The sequence below is a fragment of the Mesoplodon densirostris genome, chromosome 12 (assembly GCF_025265405.1).
Source record: "Mesoplodon densirostris isolate mMesDen1 chromosome 12, mMesDen1 primary haplotype, whole genome shotgun sequence".
In the NCBI taxonomy this organism is placed as follows: Eukaryota; Metazoa; Chordata; class Mammalia; order Artiodactyla; family Ziphiidae; genus Mesoplodon; species Mesoplodon densirostris.
The window spans coordinates 61,873,488-61,890,778 of NC_082672.1; the positions used below are offsets into that span (position 1 = coordinate 61,873,488).

Here is a 17,291-nt window from a genome sequence, read left to right on the forward strand (position 1 = left end):
ATTTCTAGAAAATGTCAGATAACACTTCTAGAGCTGTAGCTTGAAGATGGAATAAAAGCTAATCTCTAAGAAAAGGTGGGGAAGAGCAATGGGGAATCCACACAGTTGTGGATGTGGGGAAGCAGCACACTGGGAGTGTGGACCAGGCAGAGAGCATTGCTGGACCTGCTTGAGGGACCACACCTGGAGGGTGGCATTTCATCCATACCTGGATAGGCAAAAGGTCACTTACAAAATGAGATACTTTTACATGTCAGAGCTTTAAAAACTCAACTACACATTGCTATGAATATATATTTGCCCACTCTTCTCTTCTTGGCCACCTGAAGACCATACCCTTAAACACAGGTCTGGGATGTATGCTATCAACTAGAAATCTCTCTTACCTGGCAGTTTAACAGTTTACATTGATGACTTAAATTTATACTAAACTAAAATTATACTTACATATATACAAAAAAGCAGGAATAGTTTTTTGAGTTAAAAATCATATAAGAGAACCTCTCATTTCCCTCAGGTTTCTATACTGGTCATTTAAAGGAATTTCTCTCTTTTGAAAGTGTTGGGGGTAAAATGTTGGTCCCTTAGCTCACTGATTCTGTTCTACCTGGGGAGCGACTTAATTGAGAAGCAACTGGTCACAGGGGTCTGCTCCAGTGCCACTCACTTCCCTTCCCCTCCTTCCGGTGGGATTTGCCAGTGCACAGGCCTAAACTCTGCCCTCCTTCCTGGAGGGAACCCACTATAGCTGCCCAGCCCCATGAGGGGGCACTGGGTTAGAGTTCTCTACCCCACTGCAAATAAGTTCAATTCAGGATGGGAGGGGCAGTCTCAGGGAAAAGCTTTGTTTTCCAACCCAGCCTTAACAATAATAACATTGATAATAAATGGATTCGTGTATGACACTTCTATTTCACAATTGTCTTAGAACTCTGAAAGAAGAGGCTCATGATTAAGTGGGACTTTCAAATCCACACATATATTACAATAAAGGTGGCTTTATTCCTAAGTCCTTTTGCTGTACTGCATGCGTATATGTATGTGGCAGGAGGGAAGAAAAGAGAGAATAATATATATACCAGTTTTTATTTACCAGGATGGTAAATTAGGATTCTCTAATTATGCTAGGTTTGTAGTTTAAAACTTAACAGAAACAAAATGAAGAAATGAATAGCATTATTTTGAAGTTCTTGGCTCAGTCAAAAACCAAACAAAATAATAGATATTCTAATTACCTTCATCAGAATAACCATTAATTCTGTTTTAAATGTGTTTGGTAATTTAACTTGTTATCTAGTTCCTCTTTAGGTTACAGTTTATAAGATTTTTGGATTTTGAGTATCAGTTTTTCAGGTGGAATTCTGACAATGGCATATATTTATTTTTATTAATCAATTTTTCAGATCATTTGGTGCCTAAGTGAAAAATATCATAAGTGAAGTACCAATAGGTATTGTAATAATGATTTATGGTTTCCAAAGTGCTTTCATGTATATTACTTAGAACAGTCATTCTTAAACATTTTTAGGTTAAGAATTTTTTAGCACCTAATGAAAGCTATTTACCTCTTCTTTAAAATATATTCATATTCCTGCATTCACAGAACTTTCTCAGGCCTGATGAAGCCAGGGTTCTTGGAACCAGGCTGTAGAGTGGAGGTTGCCAACTACATCCCAAGAACCAAAATCTAGCCACAACCTGTGTTTGCATGGCTTGAGACCTAAACATAGCTTTTACATTTTTAAATGATCAAAAAAAAAATCAAAAGAAGGATAAAATTTTTTTGACATCTGAAATTATATGACATTCAAGTTTCAGTATCTATAAAGTTTTACTGGAACACATCCTCAGTCCATGGCTACTTTTGAACTATTATGGCAGAGTTGCTTAATTTTGAAACCTAAAATATTTCCTGTCTGACTCTACAGAAAGCATAAAATATATTTTGTGTTTTTAGTCATATTTTGTTGCATGTTTGTTAAATTACACTTAACTAGGGTTTGAAAAGGACTTCTGCACACTGCTTAAAAGCATATAAAATTATTTACTAAACGACTTTAAAAATAATACTAGAAATCATTAACATGGTGTTTGGAAAAGTACTTAATGACATGGCAAAATGCTCCTGATATTGCTTTAAGTGAAAAAAAAAAGTAGGAATTAAATAATCAGTGTGATTTCAACCACATAAATACATTTGAAGAGTAGGAAACAAGTTTAGAAGAAAATATGCTTGATTAAAGTTATAGATTTTTAAAAAAGCTTTTTACTGTTCATTACTTTCTAAATTGTACAATGCATAATGTGTCACTTTGAAAATAAGGAAAAGTATTGAACAAAATTCGAGTACAGTCATTCAGTTAAAAAAAAACCTCAAAGATTAGAATCTTCTGTAATAGTATAACTGCAGAAATTTTCAAGGGAACAAACTAATAGAATGAATGTGATTACAAGACCAGAAATCATTTTTAAATCTTACTTCCTTTAGGTGGCATGACAGCTTGGTGTCAGATGCTTTTTTTTTTTTTTTTCCTGCATGCAGATTATACCCATGAATCTGTTAAAGAAGTGCTGAATTTTATGGGAAGAAAAATTTTACGTAACATCAAAGCATTTTTAGTACTATACTGAGAAGCATTTGGTCAAACTTTATGATAGGCATCTCCTTGTTCACCCATGAAATGGTCATCAGCACAGTGCAAGGATTCATGATATAAGCAAAATTGAACAGCTTGACCAATGTTTCTGTAGATACTATACTGACTTGATCTACTTGGTGAATGAATGAGTGAATATATGAATGAATGAATTACCTGTATGTATGACTTTTTGGCCCTGTCAAAAAAATGATAAATAGTTTGATACCTTGACCAGGACAACTATTAATAGTCTTTTAAAAAGTATTAGGAATTACATGATTATGATATTTTACTTAAATTGTCTTATGAACAGTAAGGATCATTAAATATAAAGGATCATTAAAAAGGACAGCATCAAGCTGGAAGACAAGAACCCCAGAAGCCCATTTCCCCACCATCTTAAGCGTGTACTATCATTAAAATTAAATTGAAAATAAAACCCAAAGCATATTCTTAAATAATAAGAGGGGAGAATCTGATACATCAAAATGATCTACTGAAAAATAAAACTCAGGGTCCGTTGATGATACTGCTCTGGCAAAATGAATAAGCAAAGGAAAATCTCAAAGCTTTGTCAACAATCAAGTAAGATGGGTTTAAGGTCCAGTAGCAATCTTAAGCCTGCAACAGTGTATGGGATGCTAGAAATTCAGTGGTAATTGCCACAGTCCCTTCTCTAAAAGAGCATACAGTCTTGTAGGAGATACAGATAAATAAATGAGTTTATAGTGTGAGCCCAAGAGGGCACACTGGTAGTATGAGGGTATGCAGAAGTGGCACCAAACAGATTTGGGTGGAGGGTGGTCTGTAAGTTCTTTCCAGAGAAGGGAGCACTTGAGGGTGACTAGGGTGAGTTAGGTCTGTATGCAGAGAGCTCTTCTTTGGGTATATAAATTGAGGGAGAGGTGAAGTTAGTTCACCTCTAGTTTTTGGCTTGAGCAACTAGTTGTTGCCCATGGAAGCCTGGCAGGAAAGAGGCATTTGCTCAGTTCTTAATCTGCTGAAGGTCATTTGGTATGACTGAGCAGCAGTGTGTGTGTGTGTGTGTGTGTGTGTGCGTGCGCACACGCACGCTCGCGTGTGAGCCTGTGTGCGCACATCAGTGCCATAGTAAAAACTGCTTGGGAGAAGAATGTAGAGGCTAAATTATTCAGGGTCTTAACTAGTAATAATAACAACTTGCACTTAACACTTTTTCTATGCCAGACACTTGTAATTATTTTTTTTAAAAAGGGCTTCAAATGCTTGGCTATTTATATTTATTTATCTATTTATCTATTTATTTATTTATGTATTTATGTATGTATGTATGTATGGCTATGTTGGGTCTTCATTTCTGTGCGAGGGCTTTCTCTAGTTGTGGCAAGCGGGGGCCACTCTTCATCGCGGCGCGCGGGCCTCTCCTGTTGCGGAGCACAGGCTCCAGACGCGCAGGCTCAGCAGTTGTGGCTCAGGGGCCCAGCCGCTCCGCGGCATGTGGGATCCTCCCAGACCAGGGCTCGAACCCGTGTCCCCTGCATTAGCAGGCAGATTCTCAACCACTGCACCACCAGGGAAGCCCTGTAATTTTAATATAACACATTGATTCCTCATTTCAAACCTAAGAAACCTAAGAAAAAGTTACACCATCGTGATCTCCATTTCATATACAAGGAAAATGACAGACACAGAGGCTGACTCCTCTAAGTTCCCAGATCTAGTGAGTAATACAGCTGAGACTTAAGCTCCAGCCAATCTAGCATGAAAAGTGTGGTCCATGAACCAGTATTATCAGCATCACCTGGGCGCTTGTTAGAAATGCAAAAACTCAGGCACCAACCCAGACCTACAGAACCAGAATCTACATTTTAACAAAGACCCAGAGGTGGTTCCTGAGCACTTTAAAGTTTGGGGACATCTGCTATAACCCACTAAATGCTACTGCTTCTGTTTACTTTGGGAAGGAATCTGGACATTATCCTAAGGCCAGTGGAAAGTCAGGAAAAGGTTTGAAGTAAGAGATTGACAAAATCAAATCTGGTTTTAGACCAGTAGTTTCAGTGGCTTCAGTGTGGAGAATGCAGCAGAAGAGGGCAATTCTGGAGGCACGGAGACCCATGAAAGGGCCACTGTTCACCAAGTAAAAGAAGATGGCAGCCTGAAATAGGGTAATGGCAGTGACAAAGGAGAGAAGCTGGTGAATGTATGAGGTAGCATGGACAGAATTTGGAGACTCTTTGGGTATACAAGTTGAGGGAGAGGTGGAGTTAGTTCACCTCCAGTTTCTGGCTTGTATCATGATGTCATTTTCTGTATGAGAATACTTGGGGGAAGTAGTGTGGAAAGTAGGAGAAGGGAATGATGAATTTACTTTTAGATTAAAATGAGATTTGAGAGGACTGTGGGAAAGCCAAGTAGAGCTGTTCAGCCAGGTCCAAAGAGAGAGGGCAGGGAAACCACATACATTACTTGAACATTTTGAAATTCTATGTCAAAAATTTTACCTGGCTTGCCCTTCAGGCCCCTTCCCTTCCCGCATTGTATTCACTGGGGTCCAAGCCTGCTCTGGGCAGTCCTGTATTCAGCAGATAATTGGACATATAGGTTTGTAGCTCAGAAAAGATGCCTTAGCTGGACATAAAGATTTTGGACTCAGTCATGTAGAATAGATTGTAATTGAAGCAATGACATTTAGCTCAGAAAGAGAAAGGGAATCTAGAATGTAGGGAAGAGGAAGGGGAATCTGTGAAACAGACTGAGAATAGTGGTCGTAGAGGTGGGAGGAAAACCAGCAGTTGGATACCATGGAATCCCTGTGTAAAGAGTGTTTCCAGATGGGGAAGGTGGAGAATAAGGTAAAATGCTTCTGAGATACTAAGAAGATAATGAGAAATGTCTGCTGGATTTAGCAATACACTAGTGATCAGTCACCTCAGTGAGAGGCAGGGGAAACTGATAAGGACCAAAGCCAGACTGCAGTTGATTGAGAAGTGGGAGCTAAGAAAGTGGAGATTCTTTACAAGGTCTAGACAATACTTTCACGAGATTGAGCTATGAAGCCGAAGAGTGAGGTAAGTGGAGGAGCTCAGTAATGAAGGAAAGCTTTTCAAGATGGAGAATTTGAACATGTTTAAATGTTGATAGGAGGAGCCAATAAAGAAGGAAAGAATAAAGATTGTGATCCCTGAAGCAGAGGGTATGAGATAACAGGCACTAGTTTAGATCTTCCCTTTCATGTTCCAATCTACCAATAGGCTGGTATGGGGATTGGGGAGAATGGCCAGAGAAACAGGAAGGTCCCACTGCAGTCACCTGTTCCACATTCTGGGGTCTCTAGAGGCTTAATCCTATCACCCTTCCATTCTAAGTCTTACTCTCCACGAAAGGAACTGTTCTGATACTTGAACCTTCTACTTTTTTTTTTTTTTGCGATACGCTGGCATCTCACCGTTGTGGCCTCTCCCGTTGTGGAGCACAGGCTCCAGATGCGCAGGCTCAGCAGCCATGGCTCACGGGCCCAGCTGCTCCACGGCATGTGGGATCCTCCTGGACCGGGGCACGAACCCGGGTCCCCTGCATCGGCAGGTGGACTCTCAACCACTGTGCCACCAGGGAAGCCCAGAACCTTCTACTTTTATTTCAGTGGACACATTGCCCAGAACAAGTATGGCTACAAATTAACTATGTATCTGCTTTGAAAATGAACCCTTAAATGTCATCTTCAGCTAAAATCCTTACCTTAACCATACCTGTCCTCAGGAGAGGATAGTTGAGAGAGACAGTTTAGACATACTTCCACCGTAAGCCTTTTAAAGATTTGGTAAACCCACCAACCCCAGGGTTCGTCTGAAGCTGAAGTCTGTGGTTTCATGGAGAATAGTGGTTCATCATCAGGACTCCTCAAGAATACTCAAGGACAGGTTTCAAGAGTCTATCAAGCCCAGAAATGTGAAGGAAAAATCTATTTACAATGTTTTTTTTTTTTTAAATGAGAAGAGGGTCCATTGATTCTATCAGATTCTTAAGGGAATCTGTGATCCCAAAGTGGTCTAATGTGGAGATAGATAATGCTCAAGCTGATCATTTTGGAGGGACTCAAGGTGTTATGGCAGGAAGGAGTCTTCTACCTCCTCCTTCCCCTCCTTCTTTTCACAGCTCCTTCCAGGGTACCATAAGGTAACCAAGAAAAATGACAATCAGAGAGGAAAAATATAATTACAAGAACATGGAAATGTATGGTTGTTTCGCTGACATCTGACTCAGAACTTTCCATGTGAACACAAGTATTTGGTTTTCAATTCTAAAGAGATCATGTTTCCTGGATTGAAAATGTGAAAAAACAAATCAAACTTCTCCAACATGTTCTAGATAAAATTTTATTTTCAATATTATAGTAGAAAGTTACTAGGCTTGCTTAAGGAACCCAAATTAATCCAGCTTTACTCAGAATGTTGTTGGCAAGTGTAATAAAAATAAGAGGTAGACTTGCCCCTGAGGTAATGTTACATTAAAGCACAAATCTGCTGCTCTTTAGGTAGAACAGTCCCAGAATTGGCAACTAATGATAACACATGGGAATAAATAGAACAAGTATAGAAAACAGACATCAGAGTTTACCTTCCCCACCAAGCAATTTGGATTATGGCTTTAGGCACATATCATAAATATGTTAAGAAATATCCTGTGTGATACATATATTTGCAATATTTGTGTTAAATTTTAATCCATATACGTTACTAATAAACATGCTGGAATTTATACACGATAGTATTGTGAATGTGAAATGAGGGCTAAAATGGCTTGAGGAATTTCTTACATTTTATTTATAAGAATTACACATTTTATTAATGATTGTTTTTAGTTCCTACATTTCCAAAATGAAAATTGACAAGCTGAGGAGTTGCATTTGGTTTTCGAATGCATGACAGACACCAAAAAGGGTCTAATTAAAATAGTGAGGGAAAAAGCATAAACACATATGGGAAGCATACTTTTGCTTATGTAACGCTATCCCAGTTTCAAGAAGCAATGCTTTAGATTCATTCAGTGTATTACATATCTGTGTGGGTCAGAAACAGACATTTTAATTCAATCTTAGAAAGCCTAAGATTAGGAATTGTCTTTATGCCTGCTTGTGAAAAATAGGCAGATTTGTTTTTTTGTTTTTGTTTTTTTAAATAGGAATCTCACTAACTCACTTAAAATCTGTAAATAACTTTAAATTGTACTCTGGATATGTAAATCCAGCCATAAAATATCCTTAGTGATAAAGTCAGTCATCCAAATAAATTAAGCCAAATAAAACTCCAGTATGGAGTCATTCCTTTTTTATGAATACAATGAAGTTATATCTCCAATTATAAAGACAATTTTCAGAACTCAGGAGGCAACTCGAAAGTTATCTGGCTACAATGTTGCCTTAATACACATGGCACGGAAATGAGAAATCTGAAAAGCTCAGCATATAAAATTTGATAACTGTTGGCTCAAATGTTTTAAAAGTTTCTAAGAAACTTCTAGATATATACTTACTTGCTAAGTAAAAACAAATCACTACAAAGTTTCTTTTAAGCAGTCACTAGAAAGTTTATAAGACTCTCTTGTACTTAAAAAAAAATTAAAGAAGCCAATAAAAACCACATTAAAAACACAAAGAAAACATTAAGGAAAAGAAAACAAAACTTACTTTTTCTTAAAGCTGCTTCTTCCAGGGATTTAAACAATATGAAAGGAGAATATATGATGATTTACTTTCCCCTCCAACACATTCATATGTCAACTCCAAGAGGAACAGAATGGGCCACCAAAACTATCTGAGGGTCCCTCCCAGTTGCAGCTTTTTAAACTTTGTGGAAGACAATAGGAGGGTGTGTGAGTTTCCTCCAAGTCTTGTGACATGTGCATAGCTGACTCCTACTGGGCTGAAAAAGCACTCCGTGTCAATTTTTACTTAAAAGTATGAGTAACAGATTCTCTGCAGGACATCTTTAAAGGGAAATCCTGCCAGAATTAGTATCTGAAACGTCTGGATAATCTCCAGAAAGTTTAAAATATAAAGTGCACATACAGACACTCACATACACTCAAGAAATTCCCACTGCCTAGGCTAAATTGAGGGCATATTTAAATTAAAAAAAAATTTCTATAAAGGATGATGTATTTCCTGTTTTTTGTTTTGTTATTTCAGTGACTATCAGAACCCTTCTTATAGGTTAGAAATGGCTGAACTATAGAGCTTTTCTTTTGAAATATCTGGAAAGAGATGTGGCCCCATGTTCTCACCTGTAGCGTTTTTGGTAGCTTGAGAGATGAACAGTGGTTTGTGGCTTCTATCACTGCCTTCCTGGGAAATTTGCGAACTTTGAGCCTTGGATTTGACTAGGATAACTCAAAAGTAGTTGCCTGCTTCCTGCACCAGTACCGTGGACCTGGCATTCCCTGCTGTTGTCTATTTCCCTATGAGCTGGCAACAATTGTTATGTCACGTCCACAGCTGTATGACTTCATTTAAGCACAGACTCAGATAGTCTTTTGAAATCTTAAGTCAAAACTCGAAAAGTGGCTAGATATTTCATGAGTTGGATCTAAAGAAATGTTTGAATATTGAACTAATCCACAACAGGAATTCTCAGTGGGTCAAATTGATCCATTTGCTCTTAAATGCTCCATCTGAGGCCATTTCTTCAGTTCGTAAAGGTGGGTGAGGGAGGAAATGTTCCGCCTCAACTCCATTTATGCTCAGACCAAACTTGAACTGTCCTTGTTCTAAGTGCCAAAGGAATGATATGTTAATATTTTCTGAGGTCAAACTCAGTTACATACAATCAAAAAACTTGAACTAGGGAAATATAAAGCCAATCAACTCTGTGCTTTGTTATTCACCCGACTTTGATTATGAAGATATGATGAAAATGTAAACATGGTGATTAGCAGCAACAAATTGTTCTTATGTCCTTTTACTGAATCAATCTATTATAAAAGTCAATCTAAAATAAAATATTATTAGTAATAGATTTTGATCCTCTTGACGCCATGGCTAGACAGGCATGATTTTTCTCCTTTTATAGGTGAGGAAGTGGAGTCGAGGAGGTATAAAATCGCCTATGTCCCATCTAGCTATGGAACTATTACCCTCTTTATTAAGCCTGTGCTTCCTGAGAGGGTAATCTACATTCACGTATCTAACCTATGGCCTCCTGCTCCCTTCTCAAACTACTCCACCAAAGAAAAGCTTCATTAAGCTCAATAAAGATCTTAACACCCCAAAGAATAGTCTTTAATCTTACCTGAAATTTCTCATCTCTGCCATGTCCATTTCTTTTTGAAATTCTCTTCCCTTGGTTTCACTAAGTCACACTCTCCTGATTTTCTCCTTGGGCTTATTAGCATCGTCAGCCTCCTCTCCCTTTATTCACCTCACCCTTCCCTAGAGCTTCATCCTCAGTTCAGAATGCTTCTCTCTACGCTCTCTGCGGGGTTCCTTATGAAAACAATTAATGATATATTATGACTCCTAAACCTCTATTCTCAACTGGTATCACTCTCTAAGGTGTCAGACCTGTATCCTGTTGACTATTAGCTGTCTTTGTCTAGAGGTCCCCAGGCATCTCAAACTCAGCAGTCCCCAAAACACCCTCATCTCCTCCCAACTCCCCACTGTACAGAGAGTCCGCTGTATTTCCTATTTCAGGGCATGGCACAATCATCCAACCCATCATACCTTGGACTCCTCACTTTTCTCATTTATTCTCCACCATCCCCATCATTCATCCCCAACCCCAACTTCTGTTGGTTTTACTTTGTTAAATATCTCTCAAATTTGTCATTATCCCTTCATTCTGGTCCTCACATTTCTCACTTGGATTATTGTCATCAGTCATAAAACAATTGACATCTGTCTCAGTCTGGTCCCCTTCTATCATTTCTTTATATCACTATAAAACTGTTTATTTAAAGATATCAGTTTATTGAATTATACATGCTTCTTGCAGAAAGTCTGGAATAAGAATGAAAAAAATAAAGTTTAAAATGACTTGCAATCCAAGAGACAGAACTCAAAACGTCACCCAAATATTATTATGCATACATATAGCTATACAAGGAAATGTTTATGTAAATGTTTTCATGCAAATGTTTACACAGCTATAGTTAAATGTATTTAATTAGAAAACCAAGATCACATTGCATATGGTATATCTATTATACTTAATATACTGTGAATGATTTTCCAAATCAATTAAATATTTTTAAAGTGGCTGTGAATAATGGCTGCAATATAATGAAATATGTGATGGAATAGTGCTTCCTCTTTTTTTTCCTCTCTCTCTGTCTCTGATCTGTTTTCTTCAACACCAAAACTTAGCCTGAGCATTTATAAGGTATGAATCACAGGACTTGGATTTAGGTGGGAAAGAGGGAAGGAGAAAAATATAGAACACTCACTTAAAGTTCATTTACATTAACTAGACACTATTTAAACAACTATACATTCTGTACTGTGTTTCATGCCCTCAAGGAATTATCTAACCTGTAAGTCTATATAATAAAGTTTAAGGCTGCATTTTAGGTGAGTAAAGACAAGTTTAGTAGGAAAACAGTTTGATAAAGTGCTTTTTTTCTTCTTTACATTGAATAACAAGAAACACAAGAAAACCTGTGGGAATTTTAGCTTGACTAGTTTAGTTTTAGCTTGACTAGTCAGAGAAAGGGTTTTTCTTCAGCAGACTAGCATGTGAATAAACAAAAATATTTCAGAGCCAAGAAGATTGCCTCCTTTCCTTGAAAGACACATTGTCTATGTTCCTCTTCTATCAGAGGATGGGAAAAATATTTGTACACATTTTTAAGTCCACATTTTACTTCTCAGAAGGGGAGACACTGATTTCACAAATAACGTATACTTCTTTTTTTCTCTCTGCAGGGATGGAGAGCTTTATGTAGTTGCAAAAAATATATATTAATATATTTGATAATTTTTAACATAACATACAATCAAAATGCATTTTCTTTTTTTTAGTATATGCATTTTTTAAGAACTTTATTGGAGTATAATTGCTTCACAATGCTGTTACTTTCTGCTGTAAAACAAAGTGAATCAGCTATATGTATACATACATCCCCATATCCCGTCCCTTGTGTCTCCCTCCCACCCTCCCTAACCCACGCCTCTAGGTGGTCACAAAGCACTGAGCTGATCTCCCTGGGCTATGCAGCTGCTTCCCACTAGCTATCTGTTTTACATTTGGTAGTGTATATATGTCAGTGCTACTCTCTCACTTCATCCCAGCTTACCCTTCCCCCTCCCTGTGTCCTCAAGTCCATTCTCTACATCTGTGTCTTTATTCCTGTCCTGCCCCTAGGTTCTTCAGAACCATTATTTTTTTTTTTAGATTCCATATATATGTGTTAGCATACGGTATTTGTTTTTCTTTTTCTGACTTACTTCACTCTGTATGACAGACTCTAGGTCCATCCACCTCACTACAAATAACTCAATTTCGTTTCTTTTTATGGCTGAGTAATATTCCATTGGATATATGTGCCACATCTTTATCCATTCATCTGTCAATGGACATTTAGGTTGGTTCTATGTCCTGACTATTGTAAACAGTGCTGCAATGAACATTGTGGTACATGTCTCTTTTTGAATTATGTTTTTTTTCAGGGTATATGCCCAGTAGTGGGATTGCTGGGTCATATGGTACTTCTATTTATAGTTTTTTAAGGAACCTCCATACTGTTCTCCATAGTGGCTGTTATCAGTTTTCATTCCCACCAACAGTGCAAGAGGGTTCCCTTTTCTCCACATCCTCTCCAGCATTTATTGTTTGTAGACTTTTTGATGATGCCATTCTGGCTAGTGTGAGGTGATACCTCATTGTAGTTTTGATTTGCAATGACTCTACTACCCAAAGCAATCTACAGATTCAATGCAATCCCTATCAAACTACCAATGGCATTTTTCACAGAACCAGAATAAAAAATTTCACAATTTGTATGGAAACACAAAAGACCCTGAATAGCCAAAGCAATCCTGAGAAAGAAAAATGGGGCTGGAGGAATCAGGCTCCCTGACTTCAGACTATACTACAAAGCTGCAGTAATCAAGACAGTATGGTACTGGCACAAAAACAGAAATATAGATCAATGGAACAGGATAGAAAGCCCAGAGATATACCCACACACATATGGTCACCTTATCTTTGATAAAGGAGGCAAGAATATACAATGGAGAAAAGACAGACTCTTCAATAAGTGGAGCTTGGAAAACTGGGCAGCTACATGTAAAAGAATAAAATTAGGACACTTCCTAACACCATACACAAAAATAAACTCAAAATGGATTAAAGACCTAAATGTAAGGCCAGACACTATAAAACTCTTAGAGGAAAACATAGGTAGAACACTCTATGACATACATCACAGCAAGATCCTTTTTGACCCACCTCCTAGAGAAATGGAAATAAAAACAAAAATAAACAAATGGGACCTAATGAAACTTCAAAGCTTTTGCATAGCAAAGGAAACCATAAACAAGACGAAAAGACAACCCTCAGAATGGGAGAAAATATTTGCAAACGAAGCAACTGACAAAGGATTAATCTCCAAAATATACAAGCAGCTCGTGCAGCTCAATATCAAAAAAACAACCCAATCCAAAAATGGGCAGAAGACCTAAATAGACATTTCTCCAAAGAAGATAATACAGATTGCCAACAAACATGTGAAAGGATGCTCAACATCACTGATCATTAGAGAAATGCAAAACAAATCATGTATGCATTTTAAAGGATTTTGGTAAATTGTCAAACTGCCTTTCAGAATGGCCAACCCAATCTAATCACCTCACGTCCCTGGTTAATCTTTAAAAGCAACCCCTTGTTTTTCGGAGGATGGCTAAACTTTTCCGTTTAGCATGTAAGGCATTTTGTGATCCCCCTCTGACCTCTCCAGCTTCATCTTACACTATTTCCCCAAACCATTTTTCTTATTTTCCTACTTTAGGGATTCTCAAATGTCTCATTTCATATTAATTTATCTTAGTACTCCAGAATCTCCTTTTCTCTGCCCAGAAATGCCCATACCAGGCTAGCCCTACTTTTCCTTCAGGACTCAGTTCAGGGGGTTACCCCCAGCCCGTTCAGCTCCCCTCCCTGCAGTGCAAGACAGTTTGACTTTCTTCTCCCATAACATCCTCTGCTTGCTTCTCTCAAAATACTGTATGGAACTACAACTGTTGATTCTTGCCATCTCCTTGAAAGCAAGGCACATTTTTAAGATTTTCATTCATATTCTTTGTACTTAGCTGTCTTACAGGATCCAGGAGATTATTGAGCCAGGGATTTAAATTCACCATGTCCTCCTTTTTTTCCATCACACCCCAATGCAATCCCTTCCTGCTCTTCAAACACACATCCAGGTTAGGTCTTACTAGGTTAGGTCTTACTACTAATCACTGAAGAGGAACAGAGGTGCAAATAGAGACAATCCTGGTAAAACAGATAAACACAACACTGGGAACTTATAAAAATTTAATAACCTGTTCAAAGTAGTTTTTCCTTCTTTTTTTGTGTGTGATGTAAATGGAATAAACACTGTTTCTGAAGGCCCAAAAGTCAGGCTTTCTTTCTTAGGTGGTTTGGAAGAGGTCTGTCCTGTGTTCTATTTTTCTAAATTAATTAATTTTATAGTTGATTTACCAAGTCATGGTAAATCAACTATAAAATTATATATATATATAAAATATTTTCAGATTCTTTTCTATTATAGGTTATTACAAGATATTTAATATAGTTCCCTGTGCTATATGGTAGGTCCTTGTTGTTTATCTATTTTATGCATAGTAGTGTGTATATGTTTATCCCAAACTAACTTATCTCCCCACTACCCCCTGCTATCCCCTCTGGTAGTAACCATAAGTTTGTTTTCTATGTCTGTGAGTCTATTTCTGTTTTGTAAATAAGTTCATTTATATCATTTTTTAGATTTTTTTAGATTCCACATAAGTGATAATTATATGTCTCTCTGATTGTATGATAATCTCTAGGTCCATCCATGTTGCTGCATATGGTATTTCATTCTTTTTAATGGCTGAGTAGTGTGTTGCATATATATACACCACATTTTTTTTAATCTATTTATCTGTTGATGGACATTTAGGTTTCTTCTATGTTTTGGTTATTGTAAACAGTGCTGCTATGAACACTGGGATGCATGTATCCTTTTGAATTAGTTTTCATCTTTTCAGGATATGTACCCAGGAGTTGGATTGCTGGATCATATGGCAACTCTATTTTCAGTTTTTAAAGAAACCTCCATACTGTTCTCCATAGTGGCTGCACCGATTTACATTCCTACCAACAGTGTAGGAGGGTTCCCTTTTCTCCACACCCTCTCCAGCATTTATTATTTGTAGACTTTTTGATGCTGGCCACTCTGACCAGTGTGAGGTGATAACTCATTGTAGTTTTGATTTGCATTTCTCTAATAGTGATGTTGAACGTCTTTTCATGTACCTGTTGGCTATCTGTATGTCTTCTTTGGAGAAATGCCTATTTAGATCTCTGCTCATTTTTTTAATTGTTTTTTTTTTGATATTGAGCTGTATAAGCTGTATATTTTGGAAGTTAATCCCTTGTCAGTAGCATTGTTTGCAAATATTTTCTTCCATTCAGTAGGCTGTCTTTTCATTTTGTTTATGGTTTCCTTTGCTTTGCAAAAGCTTTTAAGTTTCATTAGGTCCCATTTTAAAATTTTTGCCTTTGTTTACATTACTCTAGGAAACAGATCCAAAAAAATATTGTTTCAATCTATGTCAGAGCGTTCTGCCTATGTTTTCCTCTAGAAGTTTTATAGTATCCAGTCTTATGTTTAGGTCTTTAATCCATTTTGAGTCTATTTTTGTGTATGCTGTTAGAGAACATTCTAATTTCATTCTTTACAATGTAGCTGTCCAGCTTTCCCAGCACCACTTATTGAAGAGACTGTCTTCTCTCTGTTGTATAATTTTGCCTCCTTTGTTGTAGATTAATTGACCATAAACATGTGGGTTTATTTCTGGGCTCTCTATCCTGTTCCATTGATCTATGTGTCTGTTTTTGTGCCAATACCATACTTTTCTGATTACTGTAGCTTTATAGTATAGTCTGAAGTTGGGGAGCATGATTCCTCCAGCTCTGTTCTTTTCCAAGATTATTTTGGCTATTTGAGGTCTTTTGTGTTTCTGTACAAATTAAAATTTTTTTTGTTCCAGTTCTGTGAAAAATGCCATCAGTAATTTGATGGGGATTACACTGAATCTGTAAAATGCCTTGGGTAGTATGTTCATTTTAACAATATTGATTCTTCTAATCCAAGAACATGGTATCTCTTTCCATCTGTTTGTGTGGGCTTCAGTTTCTTTCATCAGTGTTTTACAGTTTTCAGAGCACAGGTCTTTTGCAGGTAAGTTTATTCCTAGGTATGTTATTCTTTTCAATGCAGTGGTAAATGGGAGTTTCCTTAATTTCTTTCTGATATTTCATTGTTAGAAATGTAATGGATTTCTGCATATTAGTTTTGTATCCTGCAACTTTACCGAATTCATTGATGAGTTCCTGTAGTTTTCTGGTAGCATCTTTAGGATTTTCTATGTATAATACCATGTCATCTGCAAACAGTGACAGTTTTACTTCTTTCTTTCCAATTTGGATTCTTTTCCTTCTCTGATTGCTGTGGAGTCCTGGGTTCTATTTATTCTCCTGTTGGCTTGGTGTGGCCTTCAAAGTGGAGCAACTTGAGTGAGTCTGTACATCATTTTAACAGCCACTTTAATAGTGCTCCTAGGTTCTGTGGAAAATGTACATCCCAGAGCTTATAAATATGTTTTTCTTTCATCTCCCATGTACACTGGGTCAAAGACTTCATTGGTATTAGTCAAAGAAAGCAAACGTTCCATCGTCCCCACCCCCTATCCAACTCACGTAAATTAGCTCTTGATAGGAAAAAAAATCCCATTTGGCCATGGGTCAAGTGGCATTTCTGAGCAAGGACTGAACCGTTTCTTCACACACTCTTCTTCAGCTCACTGTTGCACTCTGACCTCATCCTTGGTGCTTCATGGTCTGACTAAAGTATCAATACATTCTCCAAAAAGTTCAAGATGGTTCTACGTTCAGGTTAAGCAATTTCTACATTTATTGTTCTAATTTAGCATTAAGGTCTTTCTGGAAAATACACTGATTTTGGTAAGATGTACCACTCTTCACTGAATCTTTCTGATGGTCAGAAGTGAGTTTCCTTTGACTATTCAAAAACACATGGTCTGGAGATGGAACACATGAATGTGAATACCTGAGCACATTATTCAAATATCTCTACTATTATCTGCAACAGTAGAAAGTAGCAGATGAGAGTTTAGCTACACATTTGCTGAAAACTAGCTAACTGCAAATGATTTACTAAGGTGAAATGGTTCACAAAATGGCAAACTTTCAAGGAATGAAAGGACTATGGAATTATTTTTGTGTAAGAAAAATATAACAAAATCCTTTAAAAATGTTCAGAATAGAATTTAAAAATGTAAATACATATATGTATCAATTAATGTTAGTAATTAAATAACAGAAGCTTCAAAGTACATAAAATTTAACAGAAACAAGACTTTATTTTAAATAACATTCTTAAATCTGCCCA

At 37.2% G+C, this 17,291-nt stretch overlaps 1 protein-coding gene across 1 annotated transcript in view; it reads right to left on the reverse strand.

Annotated features, from left to right (window-relative positions):
- Nucleotides 1–8,503, reverse strand: part of FHL5 (four and a half LIM domains 5) — a 39,540-nt gene extending 31,037 nt beyond the window's left edge. Inside the window, exon 1 of the mRNA XM_060114727.1 lies at nucleotides 8,305–8,503. The gene's annotated coding sequence lies outside the window, so the exon portion shown is untranslated. The remainder of the gene's footprint in view (nucleotides 1–8,304) is intronic.
- Between the last annotated feature and the right edge of the window lie 8,788 nt (nucleotides 8,504–17,291).